The following is a 25005-nucleotide window of genomic DNA, read 5'->3' on the forward strand; positions in this document are numbered from 1 at the left end:
ACCTTCCAACAAGCAATGCAATTATTTTTCAAGCTATTGAACAAAAACAAATGAACTGAAGAGTTTCATGTTTTCCCCAGATACAAAGATATAAGAATTAGAAAAGGAAGTAGGTGATCTAACCATTTGAGCTTGCCCTACCATTTATCAAGCTCAAGAACGGCTAGAAATCTGAAAAAAAGTTTCAGGAAGCATCTGTGGGCAAAAAAAATTATGTTCCTTCCAGAGAATTTCCGAGTGCCTCCAGCAACTTCTTGATATGAATGACGAAATGACCCACATGGTTTTCCCTTCATTCTAAGACTCTACTCCTTGGATTTTGATTTCTCATCCAGGGAAGAATCTCCCTTCCTTTGGCCTGCCTCAAAAATTAAATGGCATCACAGCCGATCTTGTACAACCGTCGCAAACATAGGCCTATTTGACTCAATGCTTCCTCATTATGTCAAGCATAACATTCCAAGAACCAGTCTGACGAATTTTCAATGTCCTCTTTCTGTGGCAATGGTATCCCATTTAGTTAAGGAGAGCAAAACCATTCACAATTGTTCAGGTGATGTTTCACCAATGCCTTTCATAATTGCAATAGACATCTTATATTTATAACAACACAGATGAAGTCGCTGTGCCCATTGGGCCAGTCTCACTCCCAGAGAAGCAATCACATTGGGCAAATTTACCTTTTTTCTGCACCCCTACCACTTATAGTAAAGGATGGCATAGCCGAAAGGTGGTAATGGGGATGAGCTCCCATTGCTACACAAATGCTCTTCATGGTGTGCCTCTGACAACCAAGACCAACTCCTGGCCATCACATGTGGCATAGTTCTTATGCTCAACAGAGCTGTTTTCACTGACAGGAGAAGGGGCAAAGATGGGCCACTTGCACCTTGAAACCAGTTGCTCTGGGCAGATGGTAACATCTTGGAGAGGGAAAACTCTGATTTCTAATCTCTGCTGCTCATGGGAAAGGCTTTGGGAGTAAACCCCAATAAAAATTCCGGAGTTGGAGTCCCGAAGGCAGCTGACTGCTGTACCCAACACCGGAATGGCAACTCTTGCGACACTGCTAGCACCAAAATGTATTGACTTTTGTTGTTCCTTTTGACCTGTTATTAGCATGGAGAGCAGGGTCCCACTGCTTGGGCAATAGATGGATCTCCATATTAACTCTGACCTGGCTTGCCCTGAAGAGGCCACTCCAGTTCCTACCAAAGGTGCAGAAACCATGGTCAACCACGACCAACGAGGGCACACACCACTCATAAAAAGGCCTCCCCATTGCTCGCTGCTCTTGCATGCACACTAGGTCACTTAGGATATTAACATTTCTCAATCGGTCACCATCTAAAATATACTCAATTATTCTGTTTGGTGTACAAAGGAGGAATATCAAATATTTTATCACATTGTATTCAATGTTAAACATAGAAACATAGAAGATAGGAGCAGGAGTAGGTCATTCGACCCTTCGAGCCTGCTCCGCCATTCAACGAGATCATGGCTGATCTTAAAGTTCAGTACCCCGTCCCCGCCTTCTCTCCGTAACCTTTAATACCCTTATACTGAAGAAATAGATCTAATTCCCTCTTAAATATATTTAATGAACCTGCCTCTACTGCCCTCTGTGGCAATGAATTCCACAGATTCACCACCCTCTGGGTCAAGAAATTCCTCCTCATCTCGGTCCTAAATGGTTTGCCTATTATCCTCAAACCATGGCCCCGGGTTCTGGATTTTCCCATCCTTGGAAACATCCCATCTGCATCCATTCTGTCCAGTCCTGCCAGAATTTTATAGGTCTCTGTGAGATCCCCTCTCAATCTTCTAAACTCCAGGGAGTACAATCCCAATTTGCGCAATCTTTCCTCCTAAGTCATTCCTGCCATTCCAGGTCTCAGCCTGGTGAATCGCTTCTGCACTCCCTCCATTGCAAGAACATCCTTCCTTCGATAAGGTGACCAAAACTGCACACAATACTCCAGGTGGGGTCTCACCAAGGCCCTGTACAGCTGCAGTTAGGTATCCTTGTTCCTAGACTCATACCCTCTTGATATGAAGGCCAACATACCATTTGCCTTTTTAACCACCTGCTGTACCTGCATGCTCGCCTTCAGAGACTGATGGACAAGTACCCCTAGTTCTCGCCATTCAGTTAGTTCATATCACCTTGAAGGTTGTCTGCATACTTTTTCCTATTCTTAATTTCTCCTGGTTTAGTATCATAAGTAAACTTGGGCATATGTTGTTTGGTTCCTTTAAATGAATTATTGATATAAATGATGAGTAGCTGAGGCCTAAGCACTGATCCTTGCATTAAGCTACTAGTTACAGCTTCCAAACTGAGAAAGACCCATTTATTTTCATTCTATGCTTTGTCTCTGTTAACCAATGTTCAATCCATGCCAGAATATTATCACTAATTCCATGTGCTGAAACCACCTCCTGTGAAGAGTTTTATCAAAAGGCTTTTCAAAATCTAAATACACCATACCAAATGGTGACTCCCAAATCTATTTAATAGTCAAAATCCCAGAGAACTCCAGTAGATTAGTCAAACATGATCTCTCTTTCACAAATCCATACTGACTCTGCTCAATCCCATTATTCTTTTCGAGGTTACCAAATCCTTCAATGTAAATATATACAATCAAAAAGGGTACAATTCAATAAGTAGTACGGACAGTTACATAAACTAAATAAGATGCCCCATATATCGCTAACATACGTAAATTGTAAATCATATCAAGACTTAGAATTACAAGAGGTTGAGGATTTTCCAATTGTCTGTAATGAAATAAACAGCTTTCATACAGAAGGGCAAACTTTCAAATCGGAATCAAGAATATTTCAATGCATGAAAGTTTTAAGATCAATCAATTTAACAGGCTAAAATCAAGCAATGAAGTAGTACAGACAAACTTTTCTGAAAGGACATTGAAGGATAATTTGGATAAAAATAGGTTGAATCTGACATAACACCACATCATTAAAAAGTAAATTCTTACTGAACTTTACCAGCTAGAGAATAATTGTTCCTTTTTCCATAATCTAATCATTTGTATGGAAGCCAAGCTTCCTCCAGTTGCTATCCTCAGTCTCAGTTTTCACTAATAATCCGTGAAAAAATGTGGGTGACAGACAGCTTAATGACCACGTTCAAGGCTCTATGCCATATGGCAGCCATTCTCAACCATTTTTTGGCTATATCCCCCCCCCCCACCAACTCCCCCACGCACAGAATTCTGCTCAAAGTTTATGAATCCTCTTCTCTGATTTTACTTCTCTCCTACTGATTATGTTGCATGAGGTGAAAAGAAAACAAGGCTTTTACTTAAATGTACTGTGGCCCCTAGGGTTGAACATGGTTGCAATATGGTTTACCAAGGTCCTCATGTTGCCAAGGAACTTCACCAAAAAACTCCATCCTAAGGTAGTCAGTGACTCCAAAAGTTAGATTCTTCCTTTATCTCAAATAAGAGTTTTGTTTAACCCTGAAACTTCATATGGGTCAGAGTAAACTCAACAGCAACTTCCATTTACGTATCACCTTTTATTCTCGAGGTGCCTTACAGGAGTGGTATCAAATGGAAAATGAAGTTGTGACATACAACTGACTAGAAGCTTGGTCAAAGATTCAGATCTTATGGAGGATTCTAAAGATGGAAAGGAAGGTAAAGGAGGAGGGATTTTAGAAGTGGATACCAAAACACTCATTTAATATTCAAAAGAATTGCTTTGGTGGGCCTTATACACAACATACCTATCTAATCAAAATGTTCCGCACCATTACCATAGTCCGAACGGTCTTTTTTTCTCTCTGTGTTCTTAATGAGCCAAGTTGATTAAAAAGCATCAACAGATTTTTTAGATAAAAGAAAAATACCTTAAACTTTCTTGTCTCCCTGGTATTTGCACATGCACAAGAGAATATTTTAAATCACTTCCTGTGGTAGACAGACAACTTAATTACAGTGGTTTCATATAATCAGAATAAAAAAATCATTATTTATAAAGCTATTTCTGAAATAATGACCAGAAATAAATTTTTAAAATTGTGTTTACCACTTATTTTACAGGATCCAATGTTGAAGAGTAACAAAAATCCAGTCCCACCATTGATGTAATCCTGAAGTACATAGTTCAGATATCAGTAACAATGTTTTATCCATTTCAAATCACACAATCTCATAACAGCGTGTCTATTTCTTTTCAATGACAAATAAGGGAAATAAATTACACATAGAAAAGGGGTTCATTATTGGATGAAAAAATAGTGGGAAAATTGCAAAGAAAAAGAAAACGACCTTATTTATAAAAGATATTTTTGATTGAGATAGTTAAACTTGGCACTAGTTGAAACAATGTACTGTACTCCTATTTACATACTACACATTCAAGTCTCAGCCAAGATCGACATTAATGCTTGTCTGAACAAAAACATAGTTTCTTTATAATGGAACTTCAGAACAGTTTCTAATTTTGTATTTCAAAAAGTATCCTTCACAGTGGAAAAAGTGCAACTTGATAGGCTAACAGTAACTGAAGAACTTAATGGAGTATCAAAGCAGAAAATAATGAATATTTTTTCCACTTTTGCATACTTTTATCAACCGCATTCTTTGCTAATACTCAGAAATAAATGCCATCAAGCCATTAAATTTCATTTTTTAAATTTTCTGCCATTCTTTATCATTTGCAATTTTTACAACCACATCCTTTTTATTTTATAGATTTATAATATATCTCCATTAATTTATACTGACCTACAATTGTTCAATTTATTTATGAGGGATTACACAAGTTCCAGGCATAATACTCAATTTTATTAGTATGGTTTAATTTATTTTTTTTGGATAAAAACATAAAACAGCATTTCAGCTTTAAGCAACAAAATTGTAGACATCTCCATTTTCTTAAGCCATTACAATTACCATTTCTCATTTATATGAAATAAATTTAATGTCTAGAATTGTCTATCCTCGTACTTGTCATAAGTTATCAGTTGTGCAGCTGGATTTGTCAGCATAAACATATGACATTTCCCCATTAGCTAGTTTGATGGAAGTATGGGTGTCCACTGGTTTAGTGGACTGTGTTGTGTCAATAAATAATCAGATATTTCTTTTTCTGTTCTTACTTTCCCATGTGAAAACACCCTCAAACTTTATTCACTTTCCTTTCCATGGTAAAACTCCTATCCAGAAATCAGTATTTATTAACCGCATATGGTTAATTTCCTGGGTGGAGCAGCAGACTTGACTGCAACCCCATCTGTTACTTTTCCCAGAAAACAAGTGGAAGGAATAGGGCACAGCTGACAACTTACCTCCTGCACAGATGTACACTCGAACAAAAATTCAACGAACTTTGGCTTTTTAATTTTGAGCTTTCACATTAACAACTACTCCATATCATTCAATTATTATCCTTAGTAATATAATTTATTTCCTGGTTTATTATTAGGATCAAGTACTTGTGGTAAAGGATAAGGCACGTGTTTATAGAACTTGTGCCAAAAACAAAAGTGCTTTTGGTCTGTATCCATGTTAGGTAGTAAGCTTAAAATGGATAGGATGGTGCATTTTCATTGCATTTGAGTTGTAATTTATGCATAGAAATTTGAAAGCACCATGCTGTTTATTTTTCAGGGATATGCACTTGAAAATTGGTATTTTCCAGAGTGAATCACAGTAATAACTACTTCCAAATCTTTTCATGCTGTTCTAGAAATTCAACCAGTCACTTCCCTATGTGACCAATCCTTTTGTGGGAACCAAAACTAAGTTGTTGCCACAGCATTCATCATTGATCAATTTCAGTATTGTAGCACTGGACAAGGACACATGAAAAGTAAGTATCTGACTTGCATTTGAATCTCCTGCTCTCCATCCATAACATAGCCATGACTATTCCTGATTTTGCTCTTTATCAAGCAAGTCATGACCTCACCACTTCTAACTATCCATTTTTCTAGAGGCCTTTATCCTATGATAATGTTCTGAACCCCTATGGGTTCATCTTTCCAGTGAAACTCTAAAATATCCCACCCTTCCACTCATGATGTCCTTTCAGCAACCATTCCCTTCTCCTAACCCAGCAGTCCTTAGAGGCCTGTGTTGATAGATCAGATTTCCAGCTCTCGCCACTCATTGGCAAGCCAAATGCCAAGCCCCAATTCTCATGAAAGATATCCTCTTAGATGTCGTCTGCAGTCTCTGATCAGAAGTGAACATTTCCTGCTGCGCAGACCCAACTTTTGCTTCCGAGGCCCTGGTACCTGGCTTTGATCACGGGTGGAAATTTCCCTTCCAGTCTCTGATCATTTCTGAACAACTTTCACAAGAACTTACTTCCTTGGAAACCTAACCCCAGACTTCAATCCTCATCCTCCAGCCACTGGCCTTTCTCTGCACTGGTCCATGCAGCACATTTTCCCAGCAGAAATAATGTAACTTCCTTTAAATTATGCCTGAAATTTGCAGTAGGCAGTCCCTCAACTGAAACAATTGTTAATAGCTCACTGTTACAACTATCTAGTACCTGCATTTGGATACTTTAAAATTTCTTCACCAATAGTTAGGAAGGCTTAACAACATTAATAATCATCTTATGTTCTTTCGTGTTATCACTATGAAAATGGATACATCTTTGTAAACTGTCCTCCCAATGTCTTTCACAGTTTTGACATATACCAATCTGCATTGTAGGGACTTAATAATCCGGCGCCGTCTGTAAGGTGTCTATATGTTCTCCCTGTGTCTGTGTGGGTTTTCTCCAGGGGCTCTGATTTCTCACCACCCTTCAAAATGTATGGAGGTTTGTAGGTTAATTGGGTGTAATTGAGAGATAAGGGCTCATGGTCCGGAAGAGCCTATTTTACTATGCTGTATGTCTAAATTTTTTAAATTAAAATACAGAATTCAGCCTACTGAACTGAGCTGAAGCAGCTGTTACCTGGTTTTATGCTCCAAGTAAAACTGCATTATACTACTGTCTCTGTCAAAGTTTAAATACTGTACAAGGAAACACATAGCACAGTATAAGCTTTCTTGCTTCAAGATTGTTTTCTGGAGATTAGAAATGGGTGAAGTACATGATACATTTTTTTTAAGACTAGTTTTCTTTTAAATTGTATCACTACTATTAAGCTCCTTACACCCGTGCTTTACATTGTTAGCAGCTGCAATCAGAAATTTAGTGCTGACAATTTGGCATATTTTAGTTAACAATGAAATAATTTGGAAACAATTACCGTATTTAATGGCATTTAAGTCCCATGGGCATATAAGACCCCCCCCCCCCCCATTTCAGTAGGGAATATTAAGAATTTTTTTTAGTGTATTTATAGCAGAAAAAACCTTGGGCAAAACATGCAACTAGGACAACAGGAATTCTTTTTAAATAATGCTGCTGTAATTTACAAGAGAAAACAAAAGTAGCTTCACGATAGCAGAAAACATTTTATAAAGATAAACTTCCATTATCAATCCCCGTGCTGGTCCTGCTGCCCTACTCTCTCCTGGAATCCCGCAGTCAGTCCCCATGCTGGTCTCCTGAGCGGGCTGGTGGGATCAGTGTGGGGACTGGTTGATGGTTGTTGTGGGGGGGGGAGTGGGCCACCGGGACCAGTGTGGGGACCGACAGCAGACTGCTGGGAGAGTCTCCCAACAGCCCATCACCAGCCCCCACACTGATCCTACTGTTCCACTCCCCCCCCCCCCCAACAGTGTGCAACCAGCCCCCAACGATAGATGGTGCTGATGCTGGTGAGCTATGCCACAAAAATCACTGTCGGCGTTACTCACCATTACCATCATAACTTTAACTTTGCATACAAGACCTGGGGAATTTTTTTGAGCTATTTTTGGGGAAATAAAGTGGATCTTATATGTCATCAAATACGGTAGTTTCTGTTTTTTTTTTGGAATTTTGGAAATAAGTTTCTCAAAACCTGTGATTGTCTACAAAACCCTTTCCATAAAAATGAACAGTACAATTTGATTTTACTTAAAAAGCACTAGCACTAAGTATAACATATGCAATATTAAATTGAAACAATGAACCCAATGCCAAGACTTAAGTCTGCTTCAATTGGTTGTTGGTATTGCTCAGCTAAATAGAACAACAGTAATGAAATTGTTTTAATTTGCTCACTTTGATCAGCTTTAACGTATAATCCTTTTGTATGTACAACATCTATAAAACTGAAACTTTTCATAATGCATAATAGGAATATTTCACTAGGTTGTCACATTTACCCTTGCACAGGGTATATGCACTTACATGCATATCAAAGTTATCACGTTCAGCATTTTGAAGTTATTGTAATTATAAACTTTTTACTAGATAATATAAACATTCAAATCATTTGATTATATTAAAAATAACCAATTGCATACATGTTTAAAAATGAATCCTTTGTGACTCTTTTCATGTTATGCATTATTTCAATTTGAAATGTGACAAGTGTAGTGAGGTTAAACAAAGGCTTCCTGCTGACTACATTTAGAGAAACCATGTGATTCTTTTCTTGCAAATGTAAATGGCCCCTTTATAGCTCGCAGGAGATATACAGTACAACACATGTTTTATGTCTCATCCTGTACTTGAATTTATTATACAGTTGGAGTTTAATTAATATTTCAGATCAGAAGTGAAGGATCTCATCTTTAATATATTCGAGCAGCTAAGATAAAACTCTGCACATTTGTTTTCTCAAAGCTGTATGCAGAGTGAAGCATTGGGAGGACTAATACTCTACCTTCAATGAATCATCTCTTTTATTATAATGACCATTTCAAGAAGGATTTCTGCACATGCAATGAGAAAAGACCTACAATTTTTCAAAGCAAATTCAGAACATTGATTTAAGAAAACAATTTATTTGATTTTGGTCGAACAAATGACCAGGCAACTAAGAGTGAATAATGGGGTTCCTCTTTGCTTCAATGATAGGATTTGTTTCTCAGGTTAAGTACCTTTTTTTAACCGGTTATTGACCATGCTCTCTGGAAGGCAAGAAGCTGTTTCAAACAGCTGTTCCTTTCTCACAGCTAATTGCATTTTCCAGGTCTTTACTAGCAAGTCACCTGTTCCTGTCACTGTGTAATCAATGATAGAAATCAGCACTTTCCCACAATTCATGCAAACAAATCTGTGCAGAGCAAGTCCTGGAGAACACTTCCACCAAATTACCTGAACGGCATTGTAAACATTTTGGCAAATGGCTTTGAACTAAAAAAACCCAAATAGCTAAATATATCCAATCTATTTATATTAAGCAATAAAGTACTCGTGCATATAAAATTACATTTTTTAAACACCATTCAGAGAAAAATGTCAAAATAGTTAAATTCATGGATATTACAATTATGATTTTTCTTTGACAGAATTAGTAATTTTGCATTACATATTTACAAGAATGTGGCTTACAAGAGTGAATAAATCCTTACTCAAAGTTTGTGGATAAAGGAGCCGAAGAAGCAATAGTTAAGTAAAAATTGTATTGGTACACATTTTATTAAGAGATATATTATTTTTTGCAAAGTTGTAAAGCGAGAACCATGTATCAGCTAAATTAAATTTTAACATAATTACATTAATCTTTTTTATATATCCAAGCAAAAGTTCCAAGCAATTTGTCTTTTGAAGTCATTCTGCAAGAGCTCTGAATGTTTTCATGATTCGTTATTTGGGTAGCCCTCACTTTCCTGCCTAAATTACATGGAATGAGTTTACTAAGAGCATGGATTGGGGCAGAGAACACAAAAACGAGAAAAAAAATTATCAATGAAATCAAAAAGTACCCTTGTCTTCCTTTGGAGAGAAAAAAAAGTCTAATTGTGACACCTTTGTCTGTCAAATTCAAAAGTATTCTCCAGAAAGAGCATAAAAAAGTCACCTTTCATTCTGCCTCTACGCAACTTATCTCCGTGCTACGCAGTTTCTGTACCATCAGGAGCCTGATAGTTCAACCAAAACAGCTGACATATCAAAGCAGCATCACATTTTTTTTTAACTTGGGAGGGCACGGATCAACTTTGTTGAGAAGACATTTCTGAAATTAGTGTGAGCTGATTATGGTTCCCAAAATTAAAGTATTCACAAGCGCCGTTGATAACAGAACTAGTCAAAGAAGAGAAGGTTCATGAGATATCACTACAGTGATGTAAATTCAACGTGAAGTGCCTTCTATTGACAAACAGATCAGCTGTGCCGTACACAGCTTAAAGAATAGAAGAGATCCAACAATATATTGTTTGTGGCTGTAAATTAAGCTCTCTCTAAGCTGTCCCAGTCAAACAATTTGTTTCTCCTAACAAGGCAGGGAAAGCAGTTTCAGTTACATTCATCAGACTTCAACAGAGGCCAAGAACACAAGCTTTGTCTTCCTTTGTCAGTAGGAGAACATTAATATTGACTTACCTTTTCCCCACAGCTATTGTCCACCTCGGTGAAATGACATCACGGAAAGCAATAATGAAATCTACAGCAGGGGCTGGGCCACGGCAGACCACAACGGAGCATGAGACATGTGGTAGTTGAATTAAATATTTGATACTCCAGTGTGTTGCATAAGCCTGCTAAAGGCTGTGTGTCATTTACTTAATGACCAGTCTCATTAGTTAGATTGCAGAGAAGGCTTGATGCATTTTCTGTGTAAATACACTACCCATAAACCCTTGGGGTTGCAATATATCTGTTTACTCTATGAGGAGAAATGAATTTACTGTATACCATCTAATAGGTGGTCCTTAAAATTTAAATATCTCAGAACTATAGTTCAAATATTGTTGAAGCGCAGAGTTTTAAAGATGGATACGATGCTCAGTGGGTAATACCCCCAATCTGATTAATATTTAGACATTAAGATTACCTGTTATGAATTATGATTTGAAACTAAAAGATCACTGCCAACCTACCTCCTCTCACCATAGTTGTGGTAGAGTCCTAGGATTCCTATTCGAAACACTGTAAGCAGCCCAGGATATGACAGATGCCCTAGGTTATCAAAGCTACTTCCTTTGTTGGCTTCAAACCTTATTAGAGGCAAAGGACAGCAGCCATTCATTAAGATCATTTGAGATTTGCATTCAAATGCCATTTTCTATCTCACTTTACCAGGTTGTGCATATATTAAGCTCCTGCAAGCCAATCTCCTTTTGCCAAAATTCTATTAAATTCTTATCTCTGAGAACCAGGCAGTATTATACATTGCACTTCTTTTGTTATGCATTATGGCTGAAATCAATCAGCAATGTCTGGTGTGGATCAGCTGTATCATGCCATTTTTAAAAGAATAACAAAGAAACAAACAACCAGCAAAGACCATAGTGCTGTACACGCAGAAGACTCAAACTAAAGGACTCTTCCAGACACATAAAAACTATACACGCAGAAGACTCAAACTAAAGGACTCTTCCAGACACATAAAAATTATACACGCAGAAGACTCAAACTAAAGGACTCTTCCAGACACATAAAAACTATACATGCAGAAGACTCAAACTAAAGGACTCTTCCAGACACATAAAAACTATACACGCAGAAGACTCAAACTAAAGGACTCTTCCAGACCCATAAAATCTATACACGCAGAAGACTCAAACTAAAGGACTCTTCCAGACACATAAAAATTATACACGTAGAAGACTCAAACTAAAGGACTCTTCCAGACACATAAAAACTATACATGCAGAAGACTCAAACTAAAGGACTCTTCCAGACCCATAAAAACTATACACGCAGAAGACTCAAACTAAAGGACTCTTCCAGACCCATAAAAACTATACACGCAGAAGACTCAAACTAAAGGACTCTTCCAGACCCATAAAAACTATACACGCAGAAGACTCAAACTAAAGGACTCTTCCAGACCCATAAAAACTATACACGCAGAAGACTCAAACTAAAGGACTCTTCCAGACCCATAAAAACTATACACGCAGAAGACTCAAACTAAAGGTCTCTTCCAGACCCATAACAAAATGTCCTTTCTGGAGTCTACTTTTAACTCATATTAATAAAAACAAATGAACTGCGGAACAAACAATTGATGGAACAAGAGCAGAAAAAGACAATGTACAATTCTGTCCGATATCACATTTTTGGAGATGTTCAGAAAGTGCCATTTACATGAAAATAATTACAGAACAAATGTAAAACTGTATTAATATTTATCTATCAAGCAAAATTTTAGTTCTGGTCATGCAAACTTTGTTTGAAAAATCTTGGTAAGCCAAAAAGAAAATATCTTGAGAACAGACACCTTGGACAGCTCCCCCCAGCTTGTGCTCTATCAGCTGCGTTCAGCACTTCAGCCAGCTCCAGGATTTTCAACTGAAGTGCACGTAGCTCAAGCTGCTATTGTAAACATGATTTCAATTCATAGCATTTTGTTACTAAGAGCAACAAAAAAGTAGAAGTATAATTTCTGATCCACATTTTAAGCTAAAGTGAATATACTGGTTGACAAATATTTGATTTAAAAAATCCTAAACTTTTTAAGAACTTGTTATGTTTTCATTTTTTTAATTCATGTGCTCTACAAATGTACAAGTACCTTTAAGTAAGCAAATTATATTAATAATAACTGAATAATGCTTCAGTGAAAATGCCAAAATCAGCAAGTTGAGAGGCATTTAAGCATTCTTCATTAACTTTACTAGAATTTGAATAAATTTTATTAGTTCAGAAGTAGAATTGTACCAGTGTTGAAAAGTAGAAATATTGAGGTTTTCTGGCCAACTTTCACTGAAAGTTTGCTCATCTTTGTAGAGCCTTCTCCAGTTTTTGATGATAAAGTTTCTAAGTTTCATATGTAATTATTAATTTTAAAAAGCTTACATATCTACAAAAGAAAAGTTGCTCTATCAATTATGTTAAATATATTTGACTAAAATATTGGTATTAGAATTAATCCACCTACTGATGAAAATGTTTTTTTTCAATGACTGTTAAACTAATAAATAAATAAATGAGTAAGCTCTGAGTTAAAAACATTTTTGCATAGTCAATTAAGGAAGCTCCTTCAATTACCAGCTGGAACTCAATTCATTTTTCTTGTTAGTCTTACAACAGATTTCAAACCTATGCAGATGGGTAACCCTAATTCACCAGACTACAATTAGTCCTGTTGTATGCTGTATGCAACTGGTCAGCATTAATATTGTATACGTAACAGCTGAGCATTTGGAATGAGACCTGCCCGTGGCAGATCCTGGCAGATGGAAACAGCATACAGAAACTTTTAATAAGCCTTCAGGCTAACATTGTCTTAATGATCCCTGTCAGGCGCATATCAGAAACACGAAGGAGACAAAACTTCTTTGTCTAAAGTTCACAAATAATATAATATTCCTTTCATTTTTTTCAGTGCAAAAATGGCTTTAAAGAAACTTGCATTTAAATAAAGTGTTGTATATGCCTACTGTGCATGACAACAAATCTATAGTCTTCACAGTATAAATTAACATAATCCAAATGAGACATAAAATATCTGAAGACATCTAGCGGAGACATCATTCTGAGACTATAAAATAATACAATGATCAGAGCAAAAATATAGAGTTTATATTGTCTGGAATAACATAGAATAAATTGAAACTATTCCATTTAGATAAAAAAAATCAACCAAGTACAAATGACACTGAGCAATCATATGTTTATATTAAATTCCTATAGCTTATCCAAAGCCGAGAATTTACAGTATTATTACAAGAGAAACAATTGTAAAGAAAAGAAATGATTTATGTTTTCTACCAACCAAGAAATGTTCCACACAGCTTCATTCTTGCTAGTCTCTGTATATCTGGATGAACAGTACAGAAGTGAGTATCATTCCTGGAAAGTTTCTGCCAAGTGCATACAACTTATCAGTTGAAGGAGCAGCGTGGCCTGACAGCTGCACCAATCACAGCCAATTTTGCACATAATTAAAATTCAATGCCACAGACTGAGAGCCAATCCTGTTACAGCAATGCTGTGTACACAACACAATTGTCATTCAGTCGTTCAAGATGAATACAATACGAAAACCTACAGCCTCACCATAGATTTTAAAACTTCATTTCTACTTTGTTGTTTGTTGATTTTAGGTTTACAAAGGCCTCATATGGTAACTCCCCAGGATATGGCACACACAACAGTTGAGTCCAAAGTCACCTCATTCTTACTTTCCATCAGAGTTTTAAAACCTTACCAAGATTTCAGAATTTCTTCTTTGTACATCACATAAAACATAATTGCACACAAACATCTTGAAAGAAAACTCAAATCAGATTCATGCAGCCATATTTCAAGTTGTATGCTTTCTGTGACATATGTCCCACTAAATAGATGCTAGCTTCTCTTCATTTAAATAAGATGGAATTGCACTCCTCTACAACAGATGGCTCAGGAGATAATGATGGCTGAGCACAGGAGATTGAATGGCCCTGACTCTGTTGCTATGGCAGAAGCTAAATGTGTAATGGATGCAGTGCTTATTAAATTTGCTTGCTCCGTGCTTTCTGCTTCCTGAATGAATGAGCTCTGTGAAAGAGGCATGGCCAGATAATGTCTATGGATAGATTTATTTTATCAAAATCTCATAACACCAGATACCTTTAATCTTATTGTTAAAGTGCAAATGTCATCAACCTCTAGGCTTCCCCTGCCGCTCAAGGCCTCTTTCCCCCGCTGCACCCTTTGACAAAGTAACTTAGAAGACCAAAAAGATGTAACTGCCAAAAGGCATTGTGGCAGTATATGATGCATTTGTGGCAAGGCAGGGAGACATCAAACCCCCTAACAGGCTGTGTAAATATGAGCTCTGGCAAAGAGTAAATACAGACAACACTCTACAAACAGAGCCCAATTACAATGACAAAAGCCTGACACACTTATGGGAGGAGCTCTCTATTCCGGACCACAGGCCATTGAGTGTGTAGCATACTTAATAGGCTTTCTACAGAAACCTGGGCTTCCATTACCAGCTGTCACTATAGAATATCAAAATGATCCAGACTGTGGTTTTACAGACAGCCAGTCAAAGGGAGCAATTAATACAAAAACCAATGAAATAAGCACAATTTAGGGATTGTGTCCAATGATTAAATCAAAAGTGACTAGGAAAATTTAGTTGCTCAAGGACAGTACTCAAATCAGCACCTTACAACACACAAAATAAAGCATTGTACAAGTTTATCATGATCCTTTGTGAAAATGCCACTTGCTCTATAGCCAAGACATGCACGGTACACACACAAAGCTTAATCAGTTCTCTTAAGACTGACAATCAATATTTTCTAACAGGTATGTGCTTATTTCATGATGCGAGCCCAGTGAATATTGTTAGGCATAAAATATTTTAAAGTAATTTTGTAAAAATATTTATTCAAATAAATTGCTTACCATCTTAATGAGTATTTGATTTTCTAAAAGAAACAAAGACTGCTCCTCAATAGCATGAATGCACTGTGGGGTTTTTTTTACAGAAAATTACCACAGCTTTGAGAAAGAGACAAACTTTACTGCCAGCTTGATTTAAAAGAATGAAATTGCTGCTGTATTAGTTGTAGTGACACATAATCTGTTTGATAGTCTTGCTGTTAAGCCCCATAAATCAGCTTAGCAGATGTCCTAAAGTAATGTGGCACACTTCAGAGAAAAAATTTACGTTGTTTTAAATTTCAGTCATGGAAGAAAGTGAATTAAGAATGTCACCCTGTGAGCCAATAGCAATTATTTTAACAACACCTCCTTCCTACTAACCACTGCCTTCCATTCTATCCCCTCCTCCTGATAAAATTTAGAGCAATCAACATGGACCAAAACATAATGCCTCACCATGTGTTCATCTTGAGTTTTAGGATTACCATCTACAAGCAAGGGGAAACCCCAGGGAAAATAATGCCTCCAAATAAATGGTTATTGTTCAACCACCTGGACACCCTGAGTCAGCATACTCATGTACTACAGGGGATTTAGGTGGCCACACATGCAAGTCTTAACTTTAACAGAACCAACCATTTTGACATCTGTATGCAAATCACATTTTGCTATGGAGTTGGTGTCAGGGTACTTTATACAGAGGTGTAATACTGAGCCAGTATTTTAACATTCTTTATTATGCTTTCACTGTGGCTTTTTATTCTCCATATTATGTTTTACATGCAACGTTATTACTTTGCTTCAACCATTACAGCTCTGTTCCCTCAAACAGTATTTTATTTTTATACCACGCCTTTCTTATATCTTTAATTTATTCAAATTCATAAACGGCAGCTACAAGACTTTTATCCATTTTAGCAGAAGGCACTCAAAATACAACATGAATTATTCATAACAACTGTACTGAAGCCAGCTTCTCTTTAAAGTGCTGTAATTTAATGGACTTCTGGGGTAGAGGTATTTTTCTTCCTTTAGTGATGTTTTATAACCTTAAGACTATTCCTGGAATCACAGAAATAAACTTTAAAAATTGAAAATTAATTTCTAAACAAGTTATTTTGACTAGATATACCTACCATATTGATACTGTAGTTGTTTTGCATTGAACTGTGATCCTCAAAACTTTTTTTGGGAGGTTAGGTGTTTTTTTTTGGGAGCACTGCTTCAATGTTTTAAAATATTACTTCGTCACTTAACTATTCACGCATCGTGCGCTCTAAGAACAAAAAGAACGACTATAATCTAGATATTCCTGCCAATATTTTTGTAAAGTTGTTTACATAATTTGTATTGGTAGATACAGAATGGAAAATAGAAGAGATAAACTGGAAATTGAAAATATGAAATGAAAATAAAAGAATAACTAAATTAGAAATAGCTTGCAGTTAATATCTGCATGCAAGAAGTCATGTTACTGATGTGAGTATACAGTTTCCTGCAGAACTGAGTTGAAACATTGATCTATATTTTTTCAGCTATGGAAGTCCAGCTCTGCACTTCCACAATTTTAGTTGAGACACATTGTAGCTCGAGATGTATGGTAACACCATGTATGGTAACACCATACATCTTGTGTCTAAACTGAACTGAGATAAGAACACAAATGGAATTACATTGGTCGTCGGTATCTCTACCTCAAAAGCAATAAATATTTACGAGGGCAGCTTTTTCAACGTAATTCTATGCACAAGGATCAATGGGAAATGGACCCTCTGCTCAAGAGAAATAATCAGCAATAGGCCGTCAAGACCCTCATTCAAATATTCCAACTTAATACCTAGTTTAGAATTAATTACATGGTCAGGAAGAGCAGACTTTCAAGCACCATTCATTAAAACTTCTCATGATAATCCCATTTTGGACCCCAGGAAATGTTTTTCCTTAACTTTTTGCATGATTTATTAGAAGAGACTCTGATGTGGAACATAGAAGTGAGTCACTTTAGCCTAGAAGGGATTCTGTTTGGCTGTGTGAATAACAAGGACAGACAAGGGTACACAGTAGAAATCCCAGAAAAAGTAATTTTCAGCAAATGCAATTTCTTTTTAAAAAAAATACAGCATTAGAAAGCAATTTGGTTAAGAAAATTGAACATTTTGAAGTAATAACCATTTCATAGCAGTCCAATGAAGGAAAAGGTCCATATGCAGATCATTACTAAATCTTTCTGCCATACAAGCAATAGATTTGATTATGAAAATGTAATCAATATGAAATTTCTAGATATAAATTTCAAAAGGTTCTCAATATTAGAATCTGAAATTTATTCTGGGTCATGATGGTTGGGTAACTCTCAAAAAAGATAGAATATGCTGCTTTAGATAATGGGAAAATCTAATTTTCAAAGACATTGCTTCGGTGGTACAATATTTTGGTCACACAATTTCACACAAAGGAAATAAACTACTTTCCAGTGAATAGTGACTGTGGTTCGAATTGTGAGAACTTTTTTTGGAAAATCATCTTTAGCTGATTTTGTGACTTTTGATTTCCCTTCCTGTTCACTTCATCAGTCTCCAATTTTCATTATTAAACTCTGCTCTTTCAGACAAGAAATACTTAAGCAACATAAAAGTAAATTGTAAACTTGAAACTGCATCTTCTAATCTAGGAAAAGATACAACAGTACAATGAGAGGCAATTTTAACATAAAAATTACTGGGTAAGATGGAAATTGTTCGATTCCAGCATCACAAAACAGGCTAACAGCGAGTGCAGCACATGTTATGCTTTGCCTCATTTCCTTCACTGTTGTAGACAATGGCTAATTAAATTTGCATGGTGTAAAATGGATTCACATGGTCAGTAAGTTGAGCCTTACTAATGCTGACCATTTCACCCGCTAGAAATCCAAAGTGTATACAAATTATGGAAAATAAATAAAACAAAGTTCTCAAATCTCCAAATGCTTGCCGATGACATTAATTTTTCATTTGCCTTGAAAAATAGCATCTTAACCCAGCAATGACTCAAATAAAAGAACTAGCTCACATTTAGATTTGAAGAATGGACAGAGGAGGAATTGTGAATGTTTTAAATGTTTGCCAATACCATCAACGGTAATTTCTAAAATGGGAAAAAGGAAAAAAAACCCAGAAATTCATGACGTGCTTTCAGAAAGAGGTTAAATGAGTGATTTAAATCAAAATATCAATGGGTAATTGTCCAAAAGCAAGCATCATTTTAAAAGAAGGGTTGCAAGTTTAGGATTGAAGGCTGAAGCCAGAAAAATTCTACCTTAAGTCAAGATTTATTTTCTCCTTTGCAACCAAATCCGAAGAGTAGCTTTAAGTCACTGGAAAATGAAGATTTTGCTTCCTGAATCACCCTAAAATTTTCCTACTGTGGACTGTTTTTTTTAGATATAACCTATTTTTGTGATCACCTGTAATATTTTGTCTACTTCAAGTCTACAAAACCATGAAATGCAACGTGTCATTGAAAATTCATTTTCTCCATTCGCACTTGGACGTCTTCCTTGCTGATCTTGCTACAGTCAGTGATGAACCTGGTGAAAGGTTTCACCAGGACATTGCAACCATGGAAAATCGGTAGCAGTGCAACTGGAATCCATCAATGCTGGCCAACTATTCTTGGACACTGATACAAGAGGCATCAGATGCTGAGTACAAATGAAAATCAGCAACAAAACATTTTTAGGTCAGTTGAACTGCACAATGTGTCGGCGACATTATGTGATTAAACAAGCTAAATTCAATAAAAGTTCATTTAATGTTTCTCCAACTTATCTGAAATTATCTTTGTGTTCAGCTTGAAGTTAATACCCATTTTTTTCCAGGAAGCAAACACTTTGAAAAAAATGTTGTCCAGAGTTATAATTAATACGAGCTCCCATTTCATTTAATGTATCACTTTAAGGGCTAGTACAGGCTGCAGCCATTCACAGCTTTGGGGAGACTGGGTGGCATCATCTAGTACAGGCTACTTTGTAGAGGAGAAAGGACATTGGATGCCTTTTCCAGGGACACAGGTGGTGAGAGAGTCCTGTGTGTGGAACACTGAAGGAACAGCACTTTATGACCAGCGGCCACCTCAACGAACACGGAGCAGGAATGACCCAGTGTGATAATGGACAATTCGGCTGATTCTCATTGTCAGCAGAATTATTGAACCCTACCATGACCAAAGGAAAGGACACTTTAATTGATCCGTAGCTAGGCTTGGAAGCATCGTGGAAGTTATACATTTTGTTTCCCCACGCAAGAAAAAGGGGAGTTGTGACAACTGTTCGTAAGAAAGGATATTTCTCTGGAAGAAACTCAATGAGGACTTTTGAGTTTTTGGCAGTCTGGTCACTCAGTCACGCTCATCTCCTTCATGATGACTTCTGTGCATAAGTTTAAAAGTCTGTGTTTAGATAATGGATTTGTAAGATTGAACTATGGAATGACTCTCAGAATTGTGCCTAAGCTGTAATGGTTTGGGTATCACAGGCAAAAAAATAACATCTGCACGTAGTTGGTTTTGATTTGACTAATGTGCTATATTACTAGTAGTTACTAATAAATAGTGTTTTAAAAGAAAAATATAACACTGCCTTGGTGAATTTCCATTGTAGCTGGTATACGACATAACATAATTACAATTTATTGATGCAGTCCTTTCTAATACAATACAACCTCTTTTAGGCAATCTTTTCAATCAGAAAGATTGGCTTGCCTTATGTCATAAAGATTTTGGAGCCTGTAGTAATATCATGACTAAGGAATGGTCTTCAAAAATGGAACCAAATAGGAAGATCCTGGTCAAAAGGCTGTTTAAAGAAATACCCAAAGTAAGAAGGAGAGGTGGAGAATTGAAGGAACTTAGAAAGGAGCTCAGGACCCAGGAAGTTGATACTATAGATATCTATAGCACAGTGATTAAAGTATGGGACATGCCAGAGGCCTGAATTAGATAAAGGAGGAGAATATGAGGTCTGGAAGATGTTAGAGAAATAGGGAAATTGGTGAGGCAGGTAGGAATTTGAAAATTGAGACTTGGGACAAACCAGAATGTGAAGGTGCAGGAGAAATTAGGTTCTGCTTCTGTCTAAAATAGTCAAAGTCGTTGTTCATCATCTCCATGAATGCTTTCAACTTCATGTTCACCATTACTGATACCATCCTTCTCATTCCTTGTCACCAAATGAATGTTAACATTCAGATAATCAACAATTCCAGATGTTGTATCTCATCTTATGATTTTTCTCTTTTATTATATTCATCTTTTCAGATACCGGCATTATGATAAAGCTAGCATCATGGTCACCCACACAAGGCTGTTCGATAAGGAGTTCCAGCATTTCGATCCAGCAATGATGATTGGTGAAATATTTCCAAATTAAGGTATGTGTGATCTGGAGAGAATCCTGGTGGCATTCCCATGTGCTGCCTTGTCTTTCTTAATGACAAAGATTGCGGTTTTGGGTTGCAGTTTGAGAATGCATTGAAGCAACTGTGCATTGTTGGTAGAGGGAATGAAGACCCAGAGTGATTAATGGGGTACCAATCATCAAGTAGCTCTACCATGGATAGTGTTGAGTGCTTTCAGAGTTAAATTGGAGTTAAATCTTAAGAATATTCCATTGAATTCTTGCCTGATGCCTCATAGATACTGGAAAGGCTAATGGATGTCAGGAAGTGAGTCACTTGCCATAAAGAACTCAGTATTTCACCTGGTTCTGTAGCCCTAGTATTTATGTGGCTGGTTCAAGCTGAGTTTTTGGTCAATAACGATCAGCAGTAAATTGATGAAGAAGGTCTCGGTAATGGCAATCCATGAGTGATGGGGATGTGGTAAGACTCTCTCTCTCTCTTGTTTGATGCGATCATCTCTTGACATATCTGTGGTCCAAATGTCACTTGCCCTTTATCAGCCCATTGTCCAGATCTTGCTGCATGGAGGAATGGACTAATTCATTTGTTGTGGGGTCACAGATGGATTTGTACATTGCACAATCATCAACAAAAATTCTTCACTTCTGACATTCTGATGAAGCATTTGAAGATGTCTGGACTTCAGGCAAAATTCAATGAACCTACACATTGAGGTCTTGGAGCAGGATGATTGACCTTTGACAAATGAGGTCATGCTTCTTTGCTTGAGGCACGAGTCCAACCTTTGGAGTGTTTTCCCTTGATTCCCATTGATTTTGTTTTACCAGTTTCCATGTAGATACATGTTCATATGGTCAGTCACTCTCTCTTCACTTCTTAAATTTAGCTCCTTGGTCCTTGTTTGGACCTAGTTGTGATGAAACTGGAGCAGAGAGGTCCCAATGTAAACCAAACTATGCTCTGCTGATGGGATCCTAAGCATGACTTGACAGCACTGTTTAAGGCGTTTCTCGTGATGTGGTGATTGAGAGTAAACTGATTGGACAGTAATCTTGAAACTGTCAAATTTGAAAGCAGGGTGTGGGGTGAGATTGGAGTCTTATTTATCTATGATTATAACCTTCACATGAGTTCCATGTATTACTTCAAAGGCAAGTGTGTTCGTCCTGTACGGGAATACTCTCCCCAAGCAATGAAAATTAACTTGGTACTGAACGACACTAACTACTTTAGACCATCAAATTCCAACAGTTTGTTTCTCATCTGACATCTGGAGAGTTTTATCCAGTCAGGGGAAATAAAAAGGCAAACAGAAGTCTAGACATGGCATTATGAATACAATAACGTAAAAAGCATACTCAAGAGCTTTATCAAAGCAACATCAAATCTTTACATTGGAAGAGGGGATTAAAGAGAAATAATGGTATCTCTTTTACCAAGGCATATGCAAGATGAGGATATAGCAGTTGAGGATGGAAATTAATGTCCATTCTTAACATTTTGAGGAATAAAATAAAGGACTACCTTTCTGAAATGTTGGAATCATTACAGAAAAACCCCACTCTGTTTGATAGGGAATTTTGCAGCTTTGATTCAGCTACAGTGAAGGGATGGTGATTTATTTCCAAGTTAGACCTTCTGGGTGATAGGTATTCTAGGTTTGGAGGATCTATTAGCAAATTAATATAATACATTTTGGACATGGTAGTCCTTATAGACATTCACTTTTATAACTTGAGTAAACAGTACATAGATTTGACTTGTACCAAATAGACATTGGAAGGGTTTTGGGCACTCAAAGGATGAGGTTCTCACTGCAAGCTATCCAACCTTTGACATGCTTGTGAGCCATACTACTTTTAAGGCTGGTCCAGTTAATATTCTGATCAATGATAATCCCCAGCATAGAGAAGCAATTCAATTTAGTAATGATGAACCACTGAACAACCAATGGAGAAGGCCAGCATGGAGATTATCAATGTTTGGCACTTAATGTGGCACCAGAATTATCCAATTCTTGTATTAAGTTTGAATTGTTGCAGACAGAGACTCGCATTACAATGCTGCAGCAGATGGCTGTGATATCACCCCTATCTCTTAACCTAATTTGGGAAGTTTAGTGCTGTTACTTTATTGATAGCTATAACAATGAATGAAACTGAATAATTTCATTCAAATCATCATGTATTTCCATTTCTTGAATCTCAGTTTCAATGAGACATTAGAGCACTTGACCCCTCAATCCTGCCCTAGCATTCAATGTGATCATCCTGATACACCCCAAGCCTCATCTGCTGATGAGGATTAATCTCCAGAGGGTGGTGAATCTGTGGAATTTGCTGCCCATTGAAGCAGTGGAGGTGACCTCAGTAAATATATTCAAGACAAGGTTGGATAGATTTTACATAGTAGGGGAATTAAGGGATAGAGGGAAAAGGCAGGGGTTAGGTGGAGATGAGACTATCATCAGATCACCCATGATCTCACTGAATGGCAGAGCAGGCTTGACAGGCCAGATGGCCTACTCCTGCTCCTATTTCCTATCCTCTTCTGTGTCAGTAGCTGATAATCCAGAATTCTCGTGCTGTCAGAATTAACACCAATTGTTAATAAATAATTGGAGCTAAACCCGACACAGTATTTCATTCAAGCAAAGTGTTTTAAATAAAGGATGGATTTTTTTCCCCTCAGTAATTTAGTGGGGCAATGTTTCCGTGAAAATTTTCCCTGAATTCTTAACAGAAGCAAAAAAAGAGTTTTGCAAAAGCATCACTGGGCATATTTTCAACCCATGATTGGGTAGCTTCCATGAACACATGTTTGAATGCATACCCTGTTCATAAAATTGTGTTTTAAAATTAAACCCAAATTTTGAAATGCTTCCTGATTATTCTCCCTGGCAGTAATTACTATTTGTTTTAAATTCTAAAACCAACATTGCATAAAATAAATGTCACATTTACTGATTGATTTAATTATAGTATCATATACTGTGGTAATGATGTTGGAACTATAAAGACATAAACATGTTCAAATAAAACTTGCATGTTAAATTAATTAAAGCAGTTCTATGAAACTATACTTTGTTGTATGATGTTTCATTCATGTATGTTGTTTTATTCTTGAATCCAAAGTTACTATGTGCAGTACTTGTAATCACATAATTAATACATTGATGTTAAATTCCTCTTCTCAATATTTAAAGTGTGTGCAAAATTAATAAATCCTAAAATGGTGGAAAGAGAAGTTTCAGATGAATGAGTTAGTCTTTTGGATTCTGACATCCTACACAGTACTTTTATAACCTTTGTTTAATTTAAAGTGTACAGTAAACTTTTATTAATGCATACATTTTTGCATTAAATAAAAGAGAGAAACTCTGAGATTGCAGGAAACAATTAAAGTTTTAGTTAGGTCAGTAGTTCATAAAATATTTAGTTAGGCTTTGATTTACTTAAAATCACTGACAGCAGCTTCTTAAAGCCCTTAAGTGCCCTTATTTTCCTGCTCACCCTGTTCTGCAGGTGACTTCTATAATCATCAACCACTCCAGTGCTTATGTAATTAGCTTACCACACCTGTTGCAGCAAATTTTGCCTGGGGTAGCCTTCATTTAGGCTGCACAATGAAGTCTTAACTTACACAAAGAAGTTTCAAAAACTTTGCTACAAAACAAATAACCCCATCTGGAACAAAGTTAGGACAGCACCAGCTGTCCGTATTGTTTACAATTCAATTCATGGATTTTTTTCCCCCCTATGCATCATGCAAAGCTTGCTCATTTCACCTCCCATTTATTATCTACATTGGAAGTAAGGCATGTATCATATACCCACTGATATGTCGGTATCTGAGCACATTAATATGGAGACCTCCATCAATAAATGAAAACTAGTCAAGCTGAGTCTGGTTATCTTTGATCTGAAAATCTGCAGAGATTAACTGCTGAGCCCTGCTTTTTCTCATTTATTGCATTAAAAGTGAGAAAAGTGATAAAAATAGATAAAGTTCTGCTGCAGTTTCCACCAGAGCCAATGACTTTGTGAAAAATCTATTCACTATTAATTGCTTTTTATCAATTGAGGATTTGCTTCATCATTTTGTTTGAGGCTGTAGGGGTAGCTTCATGAGCCTTTGCTGGTTTCAGATGAGCTGCCTGCTTGGAGCTCAGACATAAGATTAACCCTTATGGGTGATGTTATTCTGCAATGTCATATCAAATTTCATTCTC

At 36.8% G+C, this 25005-nt stretch overlaps 1 protein-coding gene across 7 annotated transcripts in view; it reads right to left on the reverse strand.

The window, feature by feature from the left end:
• Positions 1 to 25005, reverse strand: part of myt1b (myelin transcription factor 1b) — a 127778-nt gene that overhangs the window by 60448 nt on the left and 42325 nt on the right. Inside the window, exon 2 of one of the 7 annotated variants that reach the window (XM_069883908.1) lies at positions 4066 to 4129. The exons of the other annotated variants lie outside the window; for them this stretch is intronic. The gene's annotated coding sequence lies outside the window, so the exon portion shown is untranslated. The remainder of the gene's footprint in view (positions 1 to 4065; positions 4130 to 25005) is intronic. 7 annotated transcript variants of the gene reach the window in all.

This window comes from Narcine bancroftii, chromosome 6 (assembly GCF_036971445.1).
Source record: "Narcine bancroftii isolate sNarBan1 chromosome 6, sNarBan1.hap1, whole genome shotgun sequence".
NCBI lineage: Eukaryota > Metazoa > Chordata > Chondrichthyes > Torpediniformes > Narcinidae > Narcine > Narcine bancroftii.